The sequence below is a fragment of the Pseudonaja textilis genome, unplaced genomic scaffold (assembly GCF_049901715.1).
Source record: "Pseudonaja textilis isolate UNSWEBS1 unplaced genomic scaffold, rPseTex1.2 PTEXSCF23, whole genome shotgun sequence".
Taxonomy (NCBI): domain Eukaryota; kingdom Metazoa; phylum Chordata; class Lepidosauria; order Squamata; family Elapidae; genus Pseudonaja; species Pseudonaja textilis.
Window position 1 is genome coordinate 1063819 of NW_028262868.1, and position 20000 is coordinate 1083818.

General features: G+C 45.5%; 1 pseudogene across 1 annotated transcript in view; it reads right to left on the reverse strand.

Moving 5' to 3' along the window:
- LOC113453280 (phosphatidylinositol 4,5-bisphosphate 3-kinase catalytic subunit alpha isoform-like) overlaps positions 1-20000 on the reverse strand; it is a 72692-nt pseudogene that overhangs the window by 42148 nt on the left and 10544 nt on the right. The window contains exons 5-6 of the transcript XR_015740576.1: positions 12690-12899; positions 9856-10105 (exon numbers count right to left, since the gene is read on the reverse strand). The product of XR_015740576.1 is annotated as a phosphatidylinositol 4,5-bisphosphate 3-kinase catalytic subunit alpha isoform-like (transcript). The remainder of the gene's footprint in view (positions 1-9855; positions 10106-12689; positions 12900-20000) is intronic.

Here is a 20000-nt window from a genome sequence, read left to right on the forward strand (position 1 = left end):
ACGCGACCGAAACCCGAGAGCCGTTGGAGCCGAGAAGCAAGGAGCCGACGCCTCAACGAGAACCGCCAGCGGAGGAAACACACCAGGCGATCATCGTCGGCCATTCCTCCAACTGGGATGGCCCAAAGGTCCACGTGGAGTCGCCATTGAAGACCGCCCCTGCAAGATGGAGGTGGACTCCGGGTCCTACCTATCCATGGTCGCATGGCGGAAATCAAGCGCCTAGTGCCCTCCATACAACGGCGCGAACTAGAAAGCCAGAAACTCATCCTCAAGGACTACCAAGGGAATCGCATCCCGTGGTAGGAATCGGGCATTTCAAGGTCACGTTTGAGGGCACACCGAAGTACTTCCCCTGACCGTCGTCGAGAAGGACCGCCCCAGCCTCCTGGGACTCCAATGGTTCGCGCCATTAGGAATAGAGGTGACCGGCACCAACCACGTCGCCGAGGCAGACTGGGAGGAGCAACTCGCACGCGACTTCCAAGAGGTCTTCGACGGCAGCCTTGGCAAGTGCCGAGGGCCCCGATAACCTTCAGTCTAGACCCCACCATTGCCCCAATCCGCCTCAAGCCCGGTGAGTACCCTTTGCCCTCCGCCCAAAAATCGGCGAGCAACTAAATAAGCTCATCGAACAGGGAGTACTCGAGCCAACAGACCACGCTAGTTGGGAGACCCCCTAGTCACCCGGTGAAACCAGATGGCTCAGTGAGAATCTGTGGGGACTATAAGGCCACCCTCAATCGTGCGCTGCAACAAAGCGCCTACCCGTCCCAGTGGTGCAGCACCTTCTACACTCACTGGGGGGGCAGGGTCTTCGCCAAACTCGACCTGGCCCAAGCCTATCAGCAACTGCCGGTGTCGGCAGAGGCAACCGCAGAAGCACAGACCATAGTCACACACCGAGGGCATTCCGCTGCAAGAGACTCCAATTCGGAGTCAGCGTAGCCCGGGGTGTTCAAAGCCTAATGGAGAGGCTCCTCCGGGGCATAAAAGGGGTAGTACCCTATTTTGACGCGTGCTGGTAGCCGCAGCCGACCAGAAACAATTGGAGGGCCGCCTAAGAGAGGTACTGCAAAGATTCCAAAGTGCAGGGCTAAAAGTTAAGAGGAGAAATGCCAACTGCGCAGCACGGCCGAATTCCTGGGGTACCTACTAAGATCAGCACGGAATCCACCCCACGAGGCAAAATCAAAGCCGTCAAGGAAGCCCCGAGACCCAGAAACAAAACTGAGTTACAAAGCGTTCCTGGGGTTGATTAATTTCTACAATGTTTTCCTGCCCCAAAAGGTGACCGTGGCGGAACCGTTGCATAGGCTGCTCGACAAGGCAGCCACCTGGGCGTGGGGAGGCGAGAAGAGGGCGCGTTCAACAAAACCAAGGACCTTCTCACATCGGACGCTGTCCTCATCCAGTACAGCGAGACACTCCCCATCACGGTAGCGTGCGGCGCGTCACCCTTCGGCGTGGGCCGTCCTCAGCCACACCCTCGCCGACGGAAAAGAAGCGCCCATCGCCTTCTTTTCAAGGACCCTTGCAAAACCCGAAAGAAATTACAGCCAACTGGATAAAGAAGCCCTGGCAATCGTCGCAGCCGTAAAGAAGTTCCACGAATACCTTTACGGCAGGACCTTCATCATCATCACGGATCACAAGCCGCTGCTGGGAATACTGGCGGGGGACCGGGCCACCCCGAACATCCTATCCCCAAGGATGATGAGGTGGTCCGAGTTCCACGCCGCCTACAATTACCGGCTAAACCACCGCCCCGGTAAGTCAATCCCACACGCGGATGCACTGAGCCGCACGCCGTTACCCACCCTGGGCGCTGACCCAGCACCCACCACAGCCACCCTGAGCATAGAGACCCTACCGACCTCCCCTGACCGCGTCAGACATTGCCCTGGCAACCAATAAAGACAAACGTCTGGCGCGGGTTCTCAGATGGGTGGAAAAAGGGTGGCCGGAAAGGGACGAAGACGACCAATTCAGAGCTTTCCGGAACCGCCAAACGGAACTCTTCACGCAAAAGGGTTGTTTACTGTGGGGGGAATAGAGTCATAGTTCCGGAGAAACTGCAGAAAAATGTCCTGGACATGCTACACGAGGGACACCCTGGCATTGTCAGGACAAAAGCCCTGGCCAGAAGTCACGCCTGGTGGCCAGGGATGGACAAGGAGATCGAAGCCTGGGTGGCCTCCTGCAAGCAGTGCCAAGAATCCAGACCGAGCCCCCCCGCCGCCCCGGTCCTAGAGTGGGAAACCCCCAGGGGGCCATGGTCCCGGATACACATAGATTTCGCGGGACCTACCAGGGGGCACACCTTCCTAGTGACAGTAGACGCCTACTCCAACTGGCTGGAAGTAAGCAACATGAGGACAACCACCACAGAATCCGTCACCAAAGAACTCGGCAAGCTTTTTGCAACCCACGGCCTCCCTGATGTCCTCGTGTCGGACAACGGTCCCCAGTTCACCGCACTACCCTTCGAAAGATTCCTGGCGGAACGCGGGATCCGACACGCATTAACAGCACCAGCGCACCCGGCGGCGAACGGAAGGGCGGAGAAAATGGTACAATTCACGAAGAAAACCATCCAAAAAATCGAAACCGGGGACATACAAGGAAAGATCAACAGGATGCTACTCATACAGCACATAACCCCAAACACAACAAGAGCCCAGCGGAGCTACTGATGGGGAGGAAACTGCGATCACCGCTCGACCGCCTGCACCCCACATACAACCCAGAGAAGCCCCCTGGCTCCACCAGCAAACGCAGAACATTCGCACCAGGAGACAGGGTCTACGCAAAAAACCTCACCGGGGACCTTCTCTGGATACCGGCAAGCATAACCCAGGCAACGGGCCCACACTCGTACCGCCTCCAAACAACCGACGGGCGAGCATGGAAACGTCACATCGACCAATTGAGATCAAGAACCACCGCGGGAAATACAACCGACACGCAAACACCAGACACTGAAAGGAAACCGGCAAAACACCAACCAAGAGGGAGGGAAGGCCCAAAAACAAGAAGGACAAACCCACCCCAAAAGAAACCAGCAGTACTCACCACCTGAAGAACCGGAGAGCGACCCACTCGAAGCGTCACCTGGAAGGAGCAGCCAAGCCAGCTCAACCGACCCCGGAAGCCCGAGCGGGAGCAGCCAAGCCAGCAGCTCGACCAGCCCGGGTAAACCAGGAGGGCGCTACGGCGAGCGGCCTGACTCCCCATTCCAGGCGGTTCCACCAACGAGGCGGGGAGCGACGAGGAGCCCGACCGAACCAGCCGGCACCCAGGAAACAACAGACCTGCGCAGGTCCAATCGGCAAGTACGGAGCCCCACCTACTTACGGGACTACATTACGTAAGACCGGACCAAGAAGGGAGGGGTGTTCTGTACGGACACTACCATTCTCGAAATCCGGCAGGCCGGATTGGCTAAAGCGCGCAGCCACCGGATCGGTCGAGCGCGCGGCACTGATTGGCCGTTCGGAATCGACCACGATTGGGCTGAGACAATCGCGGGCGATTCGAAGGGTTGTCATTGGCCGCAGCGCCCAGCACCAGATCCATTTAAGCCGCGTCTTTTCCCCACTTTATCCCCAATAAACGAGCTGAACCAAGTCACTGGCCTCGCGTCCTTTGTCCGTATCGGCGATACGACACCTCCCAAACTGGGTTGCAGAAAGTACGGTCAAGTGGTCAAGTGGTCAAGTGGTCAAGGCCTGGGAAGTACTACCTGACTCGGTGGTTACATCCTCAAACCCCAAACCCCCCCACCACACACACACCTTTAACCTCAAACTAACCACGATGGACCTCGCCCGATGGACAAATCAAATCAATAAAAATCCATTAAAAAAAAAAATAAAAGGAAGGAAAGAAGGAAGGAAGGAGAGAAAGAAGGGAGGAATGGGAGGAAGGAACAGGGAAAGGAAGGAGAATAGGGAAGGGGAAGGAAGGAAGGAGGAGAAAAGGGAGAGAGCAGGAGGAAGGAAGGAAGGAAGGAAGGAAGGAAGGAAGGAAGGAAGGAAGGAAGGAAGGAAGGAAGGAAGGAAGGAAGGAAGGAAGGAGGAAAAAGGGAGAGGAGGAGGAAGGAAGGAAGGAAGGAAGGAGAGAAAGAAGGGAGGGAATGGGAGGAAGGAATGGAAAAGGAAGGAGAATAGGGAAGGGGAAGGAAGGAAGGAGGAAAAGGGAGAGAGCAGGAGGAAGGAAGGAAGGAAGGAAGGAAGGAAGGAAGGAAGGAAGGAAGGAAGGAAAGAAGGAAGGAGAGAAAAGAAGGGAGGGAATGGGAGGAAGGAACGGAAAGGAAGGAGAATAGGGAAGGGGAAGGAAGGAAGGAGGAAAAGGGGAGAGAGCAGGCGGAAGGAAGGAAGGAAGGAAGGAAAGAAGGAAGGAGAGAAAAGAAGGGAGGAATGGGAGGAAGGAATGGAAAAGGAAGGAGAATAGGGAAGGGAAGGAAGGAAGGAGGAAAAGGGGAGAGAGCAGGAGGAACGAAGGAAGGAAGGAAGGAAGAAAGGAAGGAAGGAAGGAAGGAAGGAAGGAAAGAAGGAAGGAGAGAAAGAAGGGAGGGAATGGGAGGAAGGAACAGGAAAGGAAGGAGAATAGGGAAGGGGAAGGAAGCAAGGAGGAAAAAGGGAGAGGAAGGAAGGAAGGAAGGAAGGAAGGAAGGAAGGAAGGAAGGAAGGAAGGAAAGAAGGAAGGAGAGAAAAGAAGGGAGGGAATGGGAGGAAGGAACAGGAAAGGAAGGAGAATAGGAAGGGAAGGAAGGAAGGAAGGAAGGAAGGAAGGAAGGAGAGAAAGAAGGGAGGGAATGGGAGGAAGGAACGGAAAGGAAGGAGAATAGGAAGGGGAAGGAAGCAAGGAGGAAAAAGGAGAGAGGAAGGAAGGAAGGAAGGAAGGAAGGAAGGAAGGAAGGAGAGAAAGAATGGAGGGAGGAGAGAAAGGGAGAATATACCCATTCCTAAGAGGTGTGTAAGGGGCCGTGCATAAGGGCACCACCTCCACTTAGAGACAAACAACCGACTCTCCAATAAACAATTTGGTTTCAGAAAAAAACTATCCTGTAATCTGCAACTCTTACACTTGCAAAAACATACGGACGACACAACTCGACCAGGGCAAAGCAATCGACTCAATCGACACAGACTTCTGTCAAGCCTTTGATTCAGTGGTACACGACAAACTACTCCTAAAACTAAAATCCTATGGTATCTCTGGACAACGGCATAACTGGATAGAAGCATTCCTGTCAAAACAGACAACCAACGGTCATAAATCGGGAGCGTCCGATCCAATTCTGTACCTGTCCATAGTGGTGTCCCCCAAGGCGGTGTTTTAGGACCAAATCTCTTCCTACTCTACATAAATGACCTCTGTGATCATATCAAGAGGAACTGCGTTCTCTTCGCAGATGATGTAAAGCTGTTCAACCCCACCGACAATACCGCTACCCTTCCAAAAGACCTCGAACTATGTATCAGAAATGGTCCAGCAAATGGCAACTTCAAATCCCAACAAATAAATGCTCTTTCCTACATATTGGCAAAAAAATTCAGAAAATAAAATACAAGCTGTATAGCCAAGACCTTGTTGAGGATCCAAACTCCGTCAAGGATCTTGGAGGACTCATCTCTAATGACCTAAGTGCTAGGGCCCATTGTAACTACAGAGCCAAAAAGGCATTAAGAGTTGTTAACCTAATCGTACGTAGCTTTTTCTCTGGTAATATCACACTACTAACTAGAGCATACAAAACATTTGCTGGACCAATACTTGAATACAGCTCATCAGTCTGGAACACGCATTACGTATCTGATATTAACACAGTTGAGAAAGTCCAGAAATATTTCACAAGAAGAGTTCTCCACTCCTCTACTCATTGCAGAAGACCTTCTGCCACCAGACTTGAAATTCTAGACCTAGAAAACCTTGAATTATGCCGCCTTCAGTCCGATCTAAGTGTAGTATATAAAATCATACATTGCAACGTCCTACCTGTCAATGAATACTTCAGCTTCAACCATAACAATACAAAAGGACACAATAGATACAAAGTCAAACTCAAACTCAAACCACACCAAATTTGATGGCAGGAAATACGACTTCAGCAATAACAGAGCGGCCAATGTCTGGAATCCTCTACCTGACTCTGGGGTTTCTTCCCCAAACCCCCAAAACTTTAACCTTGGATTGTCTACTATGGACCTCACCCCTTTCCTAAGAGGTCTGTAGGGGGCCTGCATAAGCGCACCAATGTGCCCACCGTCCCTGTCCTATTGTTTCTTTCATTTTTTATTTTTCTTATATGTATCCAATTCATGTATTCATAACTATGTTTATACTTACAGCGTCCCTGTCCTATTGTTTCTTTTATTTATTTTTTATTTTTCTTATATGTACCCATTTCATGTATTCATAACTATGTATACACTTATACTTATCATCTTGTAAACAATTGACAAATCAAATAAATAAATAAATTGTGCTTAACACCCCTGTCCTATTGTCCCCATTGATTCCTGCCCATTTCTTGTATTCTTACTCATGTTTATACTGATACCTCTTATCTGGTGAGCGATGGGCACATCTAATAAATAAAAATAAATAAAAAATAAAAGGAAGGAAAGAAGGAAGGAAGGAAGGAAGGAGAGAAAAGAAGGGAGGAAGGAGAGAAAGGAAAGGGAGAGAATACCCTACTAAGAGGTGTGTAAGGGGTGTGTGCATAAGGGCACCATAAGAGGAGTGTAAGGGGTGTGTGCATAAGGGCACCATAAGAGGTGTGTAAGGGGTGTGTGCATAAGGGCACCATAAGAGGTGTGTAAGGGGTGCGTGCATAAGGGCACCATAAGAGGTGTGTAAGGGGTGTGTGCATAAGGGCACCATAAGAGGTGTGTAAGGGGTGTGTGCATAAGGGCACCATCGTGCCTACCTGTCCTATTGTCCCCATTGATCCAGACCTTTTTTTCCTGTATTCTTACTCAATGTTTACACTCTCACCTATTATCTTGTAAGTGGTGGACAAATCAAATGAATCAATAAAATAAAAAATAAAAGAAGGAAGGAAAGAAGGAAGGGGAAGGAAGGAGAACAGGGAAGGAAGGAAGGAAGCAGAGTAAAGAAGGGAGGAGTGGGAGGAAGGAAGGAAGGAAGGAGAGAAAAGAAGGGAGGAAGGAGAGAAAGGAAAGGGAGAGAATACCCTACTAAGAGGTGTGTAAGGGGTGTGTGCATAAGGGCACCATAAGAGGAGTGTAAGGGGTGTGTGCATAAGGGCACCATAAGAGGTGTGTAAGGGTGTGTGCATAAGGGCACCATAAGAGGTGTGTAAGGGGGTGTGTGCATAAGGGCACCATAAGAGGTGTGTAAGGGGTGTGTGCATAAGGGCACCATAAGAGGTGAGTAAGGGGTGTGTGCATAAGGGCACCATAAGAGGTGTGTAAGGGTGTGTGCATAAGGGCACCATAAGAGGTGTGTAAGGGTGTGTGCATAAGGGCACCATAAGAGGAGTGTAAGGGGTGTGTGCATAAGGGCACCATAAGAGGTGTGTAAGGGGTGTGTGCATAAGGGCACCATAAGAGGTGTGTAAGGGGTGTGTGCATAAGGGCACCATAAGAGGTGTGTAAGGGGTGTGTGCATAAGGGCACCATAAGAGGTGAGTAAGGGGTGTGTGCATAAGGGCACCATAAGAGGTGTGTAAGGGGTGTGTGCATAAGGGCACCGTCCTTCCTACCTGTCCTGTTGTCCCCATTGATCCAGACCTTTTTTCCTGTATTCTTACTCAATGTTTACACTCTTAGCTATTATCTTGTAAGTGGTTGACAAATCAAATGAATCAATAAAATCAAAAAAATAAAAGAAGGAAGGAAAGAAGGAAGGGAAGGAAGGAGAACAGGGAAGGAAGGAAGGAAGCAGAGTAAAGAAGGGAGGGAGTGGGAGGAAGGAAGGAAGGAAGGAAGGAAGGAAGGAAGGAAGGAAGGAAGGAAGGAAGGAGAACAGGGAAGGGGAAGGAAGGAAGGAAGGAGAGTAAAGAAAGGGAGGGAGTGGGAGGAGGAAGGAAGGAAGGAAGGAAGGAAGGAAGGAAGGAAGGAAGGAAGGAAGGAAGGAAGGAAGGAGAACAGGGAAGGAAGGAAGGAAGGAAGGAGAAAAAAGAAGGGACGGAGGAGAGAAAGGAAGGGAGGAAGCAGGAGGAAGGAAGGAAGGAAGGAAGGAAGGAAGGAAGGAAGGAAGGAAGGAAGGAAGGAAGGAAGGAAGGAGAACAGGAAGGGAAGGAAGGAAGGAGAAAAAAGAAGGGAGGAGGAGAGAAAGGAAGGGGAGGAAGCAGGAGGAAGAAAGGAAGGAAGGAAGGAAGGGAAGGAAGGAACGAAGGGAAGGAAGGAAGGAAGGAGAACAGGGAAGGGGAAGGAAGAAAGGAGAAAAAAGAAGGGACGGAGGAGAGAAAGGAAGGGAGGAAGCAGGAGGAAGAAAGGAAGGAAGGAAGGAAAGGAAGGAAGGAAGGAAGGAAGGAAGGAAGGAAGGAAGGAAGGAAAGGAAGGAAGGAAGGAAGGAAGGAAGAAAAAGGGAAGGAGAAAGGGAGGAAGGAGAGTAAAGAAGGGAGGGAGTGGGAGGAAGGAAAGGAGGAAGGATGGAAAGGAAGGAAGGAAGGAAGGAAGCAAAGGGAGGAAGGAAAGGGAGGAAGGAAGGAAAGAAGGAAAGAAGGAAGGAAAGGGAGGAAGGAAAGGAAGGAAGGAAAGAGAAGAAGGAAGGGAGGAAGGAAGGAAAGAAGGAAGGAAGGAAAGGAGGAAGGAAGGAAGGAGAACAGGGAAGGGGAAGGAAGGAAGGAGAAAAAAGAAGGGAGGGAGGAGAGAAAGGAAGGGAGGAAGCAGGAGGAAGAAAGGAAGGAAGGAAGGAAGGGAAGGAAGGAAGGAAGGGAAGGAAGGAAAGGAAGGAAGGAAGGAAGGAGAACAGGGAAGGGGAAGGAAGAAAGGAGAAAAAGAAGGGACGGAGGAGAGAAAGGAAGGGAGGAAGCAGGAGGAAGAAAGGAAGGAAGGAAGGAAGGAGAACAGGGAAGGAAGGAAGGAAGGAAGGAAGGAGAACAGGGAAGGGGAAGGAAGAAAGGAGAAAAAAGAAGGGACGGAGGAGAGAAAGGAAGGGAGGAAGCAGGAGGAAGAAAGGAAGGAAGGAAAGGAGGAAGGAAGGAAAGAAGGAAGGAAGGAAGGAAGGAAGGAAGGAAGGAAGGAAGGAAGGAAGGAAGGAAAGGAGGAAGGAAGGGAAGGAAGGAAGGAAAGAGAAAGAAGAAAGGGAGGAAGGAAGGAAAGAAGAAAGGAAGGAAGGAAAGGAGGAAGGAAGGAAAAGAAGGAAGGAAAGGAGGAAGGAAGGAAAGGAAGGAAGGAAAGAGAAGAAGAAAGGGAGGAAGGAAGGAAAGAGAAGAAGAAAGGAAGGAAGGAAGCAAAGGGAGGAAGCAAAGGGAGGAAGGAAGGAAAGGAGGAAGGAAGGGAAGGAAAGGAAAGGAGAGAATACCCTACTCCTAAGAGGTGTGTAAGGGGTGTGTGCATAAGCGCACCGTCGTTCCTACCTGTCCTATTGTCCCCATGGATTCCTACCCATTTCCTGCATTCTTACCCACGTTTCTACTCTCACCTGTTCTCTCGTGAGCGATGGACAAACCAAAATCAAAATCAATAAAAAAAATCAATAAGCCGATAAACCAACCGCCGGGACTCCGCCGACCTCCGACCTGTGTGTGTGAGCCATCCCAGAACCAAAAGAACCCACTTCCTGGTTCCGGAAACCGAAACGGATCCGTAACGGCAACAGGAATCCCAAAACAAACCCCGCCAAAAAAGGCACCGGGAAGAGGAGAGAAGGACTCACCTTGTACTGACTGAGCGGGTACTTCTCCAGCAAGTACTCGTCGCAGCCACACACCTTGAGCAGGTACTTGCCCTGGTACTCCTGCACGCAGAGGCGGAGCTGCTCGGGCGAGAGGTGCATGCTCCGGGTTTTTTTCCGGATGGCCTCGGCGATCACTTGCTCCGGCAAAGCGTCGTGGGGCGTCTTGAGGGTGTATTTCTGTTTGTCGTTGTTTGGGGACACACAACCCAGATGGTCACTATGACCCGACCTTGAGGAAACGGGGTGGGGGTTGGGGGTGGAAAAGCAGGACAAGCACAACGGTCACTCGGGTGTGTCCGGGCGGGAGGAAGGAAGGGGGGGGGAGGAAAAGGTCTAGGCGGGGGAGAAAATAAAACCGACGGGAAGGGGGTCGCCATGCCCTCGTTTGGGGGGGAGGGAAGGCCGAGCAGCGGAGTAGGAGTGGGGCCCTAGAAGGGCACTCAGACGAAGACCCAGGCCCGCCCCTCTTCATCCTAGGGAGGAACGGAGAAGGAGCAACAAGAGCGGCTGGCTTACGGGGAGGAAACGGCCCTGATACCCTTTCGGGAGTTGCAGCTGGGAGAACACGATATCAGGGCGACGTTTGCGCACCGCATCCTGGCTTGGAAGCAAAGCGGGCCTTATCTCGGTCGAGGCTTATCTGGGGTTTGTTTTTTGGGGGGGGGGGGCGTCTTCCCAACTGGGTTATCTTGTGGAAATCGGCCATTTGTCATCCTGGCTTGCCGTGTTCAATTGTGGTTTGTGTTGTAATTTCTCATTATCTTTCCTTTGGGGTCGGGCTGCATTTATACTCTCTTTGTAAACTGGTTTTTTTTGGCAGGGGGGATGAGTTGGATCTCCAGCCGAGGAGAATTGGACGTCGGGGCCCAAGTTAGAGGCATTAAAGGGCGTTTATTCGACTTTTGTGACGGTCTTATTTTTGCGTCACACACCAGTGATCACAGGAATCGGGACACGGGTTTGGGGTTCATGCGGCAAACCGCAGCTCTGGGGTCGATCCTACGCTGCCCAGAGTTACGCCGGCCTGAGGTCGAGGCAAGGAGGCAGGCGATCAATTTTACAAATAAATAAACTTTTAATTCATTAAATTCATTCGTTCATTAAACTGGGAAGGGCCACAACTGAGCGGACTTTTCTCTCTTTGCAGGAATCGTCTTGCTACAGGCTACAGCAGAAAGATGGCGGAGGAAGGCATTAAAAGAGAGTAAACAGGCCACAGAGGAGAGATGGTGGAGGAAGGGATTAAAAGAGAGTAAACAGGCTACAGAGGAGAGATGGCAGAGGAAGGGATGAAAAGAGAGTAAACAGGCTACAGAGGAGAGATTGGAGAGGAAGGATTGCAAGAGAGTAAACAGGCTACAGTGGAGAGAGGGCAGAGGAAGGGATGAAAAGAGAGTAAGCAGGCCACAGCGGAGAGATGGCGGAGGAAGGGATGAAAAGAGAGTAAACAGGCTACAGAGGAGAGATGGCGGAGGAAGGGATGAAAAGAGAGTAAACAGGCTACAGCGGAGAGATGGCGGAGGAAGGGATGAAAAGAGAGTAAACAGGCTACAGCGGAGAGATGGCAGAGGATGGGATTGCAAGAGAGTATAGAGGCTACAGAGCAGAGATGGCAGAGGAAGGGATTGCAAGAGAGTAAACAGGCTTCAGCGGAGAGCGGTGTATCTGTGTGCCGGTTGTGTGTTATTCCTCACCACTCTCACTGTACGTTTTCCCTGAGTGCACTCGTTTCGAATACTAACTGCTTTCACCGCGCATGATTTGGACCGTTTGTTGGACTTTTACTGGAAGCCAAACTTACATTTTACTATTCAGTGTATCTGTGTGCGGTTATGTCTTATTCCTCACCACTCTCACTATACGTTTTCCTGAGTGCTCTCGTTTGAATACTAACTGCTTTAACCGTGCATGATTTGGACTCTTTGTTGGACTTTTACTGGAAGTCAAACTTACATTTACTATTCGGTGTACCTGTGTGCCGGTTGTGTGTTATTCCTCAACCACTCTCACTATCGTTTTCCCTGAGTGCACTCGTTTCGAATACTGCTTTAACCGCGTATGATTTGGACTGTTTGTTGGACTTTTACTGGAAGTCAAACTTACATTTTACTATTCGGTGTATCTGTGTGCCGGTTGTGTCTTATTCCTCGCCGCTCTCACTATACGTTTTCCCTGAGTGCACTCGTTTCGACTACTAACTGCTTTAACCGCGTACGATTTGGACTGTTTGTTGGACTTTGTTTACTAGAAACCAAACTTACATTTTACTATTCAGTGTATCTGTGTGCCAGTTGTGTGTTATTCCTCACTGCTCTCACTATACGTCTTCCCTGAGTGCACTCGTTTCAAATACTAACTGCTTTAATCGCGTACGATTTGGACTGTTTGTTGGACTTTGTTTACTAGAAGCCAAACTTACATTTTACTATTCAGTGTATCTGTGGGCCGGTTGTGTCTTATTCCTCGCCACTCTCACTGTACGTTTTCCCTGAGTGCACTCATTTCAAACACTAACTGCTTTAACCGTGTATGATTTGGACTGTTTGTTGGACTTTTACTGGGAGCCAAACTTACATTTTACTATTCAGTGTATCTGTGTGCCGGTTGTGTGTTATTCCTCACCACTCTGACTACGTTTCCCTGAGCGCACTCATTTCTCCTAATGGGGAATACCTCAACAGGGTACCCAGATCTCTCTCCCCCCCACCCCAAGCTACGCGGAGTAGTTAATCAGGAGTAAGCAGCTGGAAACTCCAATGGGGGGGGGGAAACTTAGGCACCTGTGGGCTCGGCTTATCTTTCCCCTTGCTCACCTTTGTCCAACTTGCTGTACAGGTGTTTGGGCAAATCGGGGCTGGATTCCACGTTGGGCGGGTAGACGTACAACGCCTGGCTCTGGGGTCCCGAGGAGCCGCGAGTCTCGACCGCTTCTCGGCAGACGGAGAGGATGTTGCGCCGGAATTCCTGCACCTCGGGCTCTTTCACCAGCTCGAACTCGCAGATGGGCATGCCGATCGCAAAGCCTTGGGGATCAAAAAATGGGGGATCAGCGGGATTCGGGTGACCTCGATCCGATCGTCGACGCATAAAAACATGCGCCTTGGGGGGAGGCAACGAGTTGGGGATCAGCGGGATTCGGGTGACCTCGATCCGATGGTCGACGCATCCATTTTTTTTTCTTTTACTACCAGTTGGAAAGGCCCCCCAAAAGCACCTTCCTACTCTTTGACCTTTTTAAAAGCGAGCGTGTAACTCGACTACGGGAGCTAAAATTCAGGAGAAGAAAGAAACAGAATTATTATGGTGGAAGGTGGAGTGTGAGGGTTAGCGAAGGGAAAGCGAAGTGAGGAAGAGTTGGACGTTTAAGAGGATGAGTCGTTATACGAGGAAGGTTCGCTAATAGGGAGAAGCAAATGTTGTTCTTGTTGTTGTCGTTGTTATCACCATCATTATTGTATTAATAGTATTAGTTAATCTTTAGCGGGATTCACAGCCTTTGGGGCTGGTTGGTAGCTCAATAGCTCGAGTCCTAACCATTATTATTATTATTATTATTATTATTTAATCTTTAGTGAGATTCAACCTTGGGGCTGGTTGGTAGTCCAACAGTTCGAGTCCTAAGCATTATTATTATTATTATTATTATTATTATTATTATTATTATTAATCTTTAGGGAGATTCACAGCCTTTGGGGCCGGTTGGTAGCTCAATAGCTCGAGTCCTAACCATTATTATTATTATTATTATTTAATCTTTAGTGAGATTCAACCTTGGGGCTGGTTGGTAGTCCAACAGTTCGAGTCCTAAGCATTATTATTATTATTATTATTAATAATAATAATCTTTAGGGAGATTCACAGCCTTTGTGGCTGGTTGGTAGCTCAACAGCCCGAGTCCTCACCAAGAACCTAGGAACTGTTAAGGTATAGGTATTATTATTATTATTATTATTATTAGTAGTAGTAGTAGTAGTAGCACTATTAGTAGTATTAGTAGTATTAGTTAATCTTTAGTGAGATTCAGAGCCTTTGCGGCTGGTTGGTAGCTCAACAGCTCGAATCCTAACCATTATTATTATTATTATTATTATTATTAATAATTATTGTAGTAGTAGTATTAGTATTAGTTAATCTTTAGTGAGATTCACAGCCTTTGGAGCTGGTTGGTAGCTCAACAGCTCAAGGCCTAACCATTATTGTTATTATTATTATTATTATTATTATTATTATTATTATTATTGATAATCTTTAGCGGGATTCAGAGCCTTTGGGGCTGGTTGGTAGCTCAACAGTTCGAGTCTTATTATTATTATTATTATTATTATTATTATTATTAATCTTTAGGGAGATTCGCAGCCTTTGGGGCTGGTTGGTAGCTCAATAGCTCGAGTCCTAACCATTATTATTATTATTATTATTATTATTATTATTGGTAATCTTTAGTGGGATTCACAGTCTTTGGGGCTGGTTGGTAGCTCAACAGTTCGAGTCTTATTATTATTATTATTATTATTATTATTATTATTAATCTTTAGGAGATTCGCAGCCTTTGGGGCTGGTTGGTAGCTCAATAGCTCGAGTCCAAACCATTATTATTATTATTATTATTATTGATAATCTTTAGCGGGATTCACAGCCTTTGGGGCTGGTTGGTAGCTCAACATCTTGAGTCCTCACCAAGGACCTAGGAACTGTTAAGGTATAGGTATTATTATTATTATTATTAGTAGTAGTAGTAGTAGTAGCATTATTAGCAGCAGCAGTAGTAGTAGTAGCATTATTAGCAGCAGCAGTAGTAGTAGTAGCATTATTAGCAGTATGAGTAGTAGTAGTTGTATTACTTAATCTTTAGTGAGATTCAAAGACTTTGGGGCTGGTTGGTAGCTCAACAGCTCGAATCCTAACCAAGGACCTAGGAACTGTTAATAACTATTAGTAGTAGTAGTAGTAGTATTACTATTATTAGTTAATCTTTAGTTAGATTCACAGCCTTTGGGGCTGGTTGGTAGCTTCACAGCTCAAGTCCTAACGATTATTATTGTTATTAGTAGTAGTAGTAGTAGTATTAGCAGTATTAGTAGTAGTAATAGTATTACTTAATCTTTAGTGAGATTCAAAGACTTTGGGGCTGGTTGGTAGCTCAACAGCTCGAATCCTAACCAAGGACCTAGGAACTGTTAATAACTATTAGTAGTAGTAGTAGTAGTATTACTATTATTAGTTAATCTTTAGTTAGATTCACAGCCTTTGGGGCTGGTTGGTAGCTTCACAGCTCAAGTCCTAACGATTATTATTGTTATTATTAGTAGTAGTAGTAGTATTAGCAGTATTAGTAGTAGTAATAGTATTACTTAATCTTTAGTGAGATTCAAAGACTTTGGGGCTGGTTGGTAGCTCAACAGCTCGAATCCTAACCAAGGACCTAGGAACTGTTAATAACTATTAGTAGTAGTAGTAGTAGTAGTAGTATTACTATTATTAGTTAATCTTTAGTGAGATTCACAGCCTTTGGGGCTGGTTGGTAGCTTCACAGCTCAAGTCCTAATGATTATTATTATTATTAGTAGTAGTAGTGGTAGTAGTATTAGTAGTATTAGTTAATCTTTAGTGAGATTCACAGCCTTTGGGGCTGGTTGGTAGCTTCACAGCTCAAGTCCTAACAATTATTATTATTATTATTATTAGTAGTAGTAGTAGTAGTATTAGTAGTATTAGTTAATCTTTAGTGAGATTCACAGCCTTTGGGGCTGGTTGGTAGCTTCACAGCTCAAGTCCTAATGATTATTATTATTAGTAGTAGTGGTAGTAGTATTAGTAGTATTAGTTAATCTTTAGTGAGATTCACAGCCTTTGGGGCTGGTTGGTAGCTTCACATCTCAAGTCCTAACGATTATTATTATTAGTAGTAGTAGTAGTGGTAGTAGTATTAGTAGTATTAGTTAATCTTTAGTGAGATTCACAGCCTTTGGGGCTGGTTGGTAGCTTCACAGCTCGAGTCCTAACCAAGGACCTAGGAACTGTTAATAACTATTATTATTATTATTATTATTATTATTATTATTATTATTATTATTATTATTGCTATATTATTGTGATTACTATTATTATTTCTCAAAATTTAAGTGTACCCAGCCAACACACTGTTCATGTAGACATTGAATTTTCACGTTTACTAAAGAAACATGTTTAAATATAATCTACAACAACCACAATAAGAATATTGAAAAATAAATGTGAATTCCCTTTTTTCTTTTTTAAAAAAATATTCTACCGGTTGTCTATTTTAGTTTTGTCTCGGTTTCATTTTTTAAAAAATTTGGATTTTGTATTTTAATCCTAAAATAAAAATTGAAGGCGGGTGGTGGTGGAAAAAACCCAAAAGTTAAGGGATGCCCATTTTATCACCGGGTAACTAACCCTCGGTGGCTTACAATATTGCAAGGATACAACTAGAGAAAACCTAAAACACGCTGAAATATTTTCAAAATATAGATTTTAAAAGTTTAATCTGATCTTGGTTGTAACGGAATTGTTTTTGTTTTAAATGTTCTGCTATCATTTGTAGATTTGCGTGGCCATCATTGCAGCGGACGTCTGACCCGAGGAATCGGGTCACCGAATTTCACGACATCCCTCGGCAAATGGTGGCATCGGTGTAGTAGACTTACAACCGCTTGTTCAGTGACAGCCTGAAGTTAGATAACGGCACTGAAAAACGGGATGTTGATTTTCACGTTGACTTTCACACCCCCAAAGTGAGTTTTGCCCATGTTTCACTTATTTTCCCACTGAAAAAAGGGGCTTACGCTTGTTTCCAAACTTGTTTTCACGCTAAAAAAGTGTACATGTTTTTTTCACTCTTATTTTCACACCGGGGAAAAAGTGACTTGTGTTTTTCACTTATTTTCCCACTGAAAAAAGGGCTTATGCCTGTTTCCCAAACTTGTTTTCACACTTTAAAAGTGTACATGTCTTTTCACACTTATTTTCACGCTGGAAAAAATGGCTTGTGTTTTTCACTTATTTTCCCACTGAAAAGGGCTTATCCCGTTTTCCAAACTTGTTTTCACACTAAAAAAGTGTACATGTTTTTTTCACACTTATTTTCACACTTGAAAAAAGTGTGTTGTGTTTTTCACTTATTTTCCCACTGAAAAAAGGGGCTTATGCCTGTTTCCCAAACTTGTTTTCACACTATAAAAACTGTACATTTTTTTTCACGTTTATTTTCAGGCTGGAAAAAGTGGGTTGTGTTTTTCACTGATTTTCCCACTGAAAAAAGGGGCTTATGCCTGTTTTCCAAACTTGTTTTCACACTAAAAGTGTACATGTTTTTTGCAAACTTATTTTCACGCTGGAAAAAAATGACTTGTGTTTTTCACTTATTTTCCCACTGAAAAAGGGGGCTTATGCCTGTTTCCCAAACTTGTTTTCACACTAAAAAAACTGTACATGTCCTTTTCACATTTATTTTCACGCTGGAAAAAAGTGACTTGTGTTTTTCACTTATTTTCCCACTGAAAAGGGGGCTTATACCCGTTTTCCAAACTTGTTTTCACACTAAAAAAAGTGTACATGTCCTTTTCACATTTATTTTCACGCTGGAAAAAAGTGGGTTGTGTTTTTCACTTATTTTCCCACTGAAAAAAGGGGCTTATGCCTGTTTTCCAAACTTGTTTTCACACTATAAAAACTGTACATGTTTTTTTCACGTTTATTTTCAGGCTGGAAAAAAGTGGCTTGTGTTTTTCACTGATTTTCCCACTGAAAAAGGGGGCTTATGCCCGTTTCCCAAACTTGTTTTCACACTAAAAAAAGTGTACATGTCTTTTTCACACTTATTTTCACGCTGGAAAAAAGTGAGTTGTGTTTTTCACTTATTTTCCCACTGAAAAAAGGGGCTTATAACTGTTTTCCAAACTTGTTTTCACACTAAAAAAAGTGTACATGTTTTTTTCACACTTATTTTCATGCTGGAAAAAAGTGACTTGTGTTTTACACTTACTTTCCCACTGAAAAAAAGGGGCTTATGTCCATTTTCCAAACTTGTTTTCACACTAAAAAAAGTGTACATGTTTTTTTCACGCTTATTTTCACGCTGGAAAAAGTGACTTGTTTTTCCCTTATTTTCCCACTAAAAAAGGGGGCTTATGCCCGTTTTACAAACTTGTTTTCACACTAAAAAAAAGTGTACATGTTTTTTTTCACGGTTATTTTCACGCTGGAAAAAAGTGGCTTGTGTTTTCCACTTATTTTCCCACTGAAAAAAGGGGCTTATGCCTGTTTTCTAAACTTGTTTTCACACTAAAAAAAATGTACATGTCTTTTTCATGCTTATTTTCACGCTGGAAAAATGTGACTTGTTTTTCACTTATTTTCCCACGGAAAAAGTGACGTGGCAATTTTTAACACTTTATTTTCACAGAAAAGTGACTTTCTCCCATTTTTCACTTATTCTCACACTGGAAAAAGTGGCTTATGCCTGTTCTTTACTTATTTCCACACCGAAAAAGTGGCTTTTCCCTGTTTTTGCTTATTTTCACATGGAAGTGCTTGTGCCCGTTTTCAGTTATTTTCACACTAAAAAAGTGACTTCTCTTTTTCCCACCTATGCTCACACTGAAAAAACTGGCACGCTCATTTTGCACCTATTTTCAAACCAAAATGACTTTTGCCGATTTTTCACTTATTTCACCCTGAAAAGGTGACAAATCTGTTTCACACTAGTCACTGAAAAAAAGTGGCTTATGCTCATTTTTCACTTATTTTCACCCCAAGAAAGTGACTTTTGCCTGATTTTCACTTATTTTCACACCAAAACTATCTTATGCCCGTTTTTACTCATTTCACATTGAAAAGTGACTTGTGTCCATTTTTCACACTTATTTTCACACTGAAAAAAGTCTTGTCTGTTTCCCACCCTGTTTTCACTGAAAAGGTGACATGTCTATATTTCACACCTATTTTCACACTGAAAAAACTGGCACACTCCTTTTTCACTTCTTTTCACACCCAACAAGTGACTTTTGCCCATTTTCCCCTTATTTGCACACTGACAAAAGTGACGTGCCCATTTTTTTACTTATTTTCAGTGAAAAGTGACCGATGTCTGTTTTTCCAAACTTATTTGCCCACTAAAAAAAAAAGTGACATGTCTGTTTTTCACACCTATGAAAAAAAATTGGCATGCTCATTTTTCACTGATTTTCACACCAAGGGATTTCTGCCTCTTGTTCACTTATTTTCACACTGAAAAAAGTGGCTTAGGCCCGTTTCTCACTTATTTTCAGTGAAAAGTGACTGAGGTCCGTTTTCCCAAACTTATTTACACACTTTAAAAAATGACATGCCTTTTCACACCGATTTTCACACTGAAAAAAAGTGGCTTATGCCCGCTTCTCATTTCTTTTCAGGGAAAAGGGACCAAGGTCCGTTTCCCATTCTTTGCACACTTAAAAACGACATGCCCTTGTCACACCTATTTTCACACTGAAAAAAGTGGCTTATGCCCGTTTCTCACTTCTTTTCAGTGAAAAGGGACTGAGCTCCGTTTCCCAAACTTATTTGCACACTTAAAAATGACAGGTCTTTTTCACACCTATATCAATCACACTGAAAAAAGTGGCTTAGGCCCGCTTCTCATTTCTTTTCAGGGAAAAGGGACCGAGGTCCGTTTCCCATTCTTTGCACACTTAAAAAATGACATGCCCTTTTCACACCTATTTTCACACTGAAAAAGTGGTTAGGCCCGTTTCTCACTTCTTTTCAGTGAAAAGGGACCGAGGTCCGTTCCCAAACTTATTTGCAAACTTTGGTCCCTTTTCCTTGAAAAGAAATGAGAAGCGGGCATAAGCCACTTTTTCAGTGTGAAAATAGGTGTGAAAAAGGCATGTCATTTTTAAAGTGTGTAAATAAGTTTGGGAAACGGACCTCAGTCCCTTTCACTGAAAGAAGTGAACGGTTGCCTAAGCTGCTTTTCAGTGTGAAAATAGGTGTGAAAAAGGCATGTCATTTTTAAGTGTGCAAAGAATGCGGACCTCGGTCCTTTTCCTGAAAAGAAGTGAGAACGGTTTGCTTTTTCAGTGTAAAATAGGTGTGACAAAAGGCATGTCATTTTTAAAGTG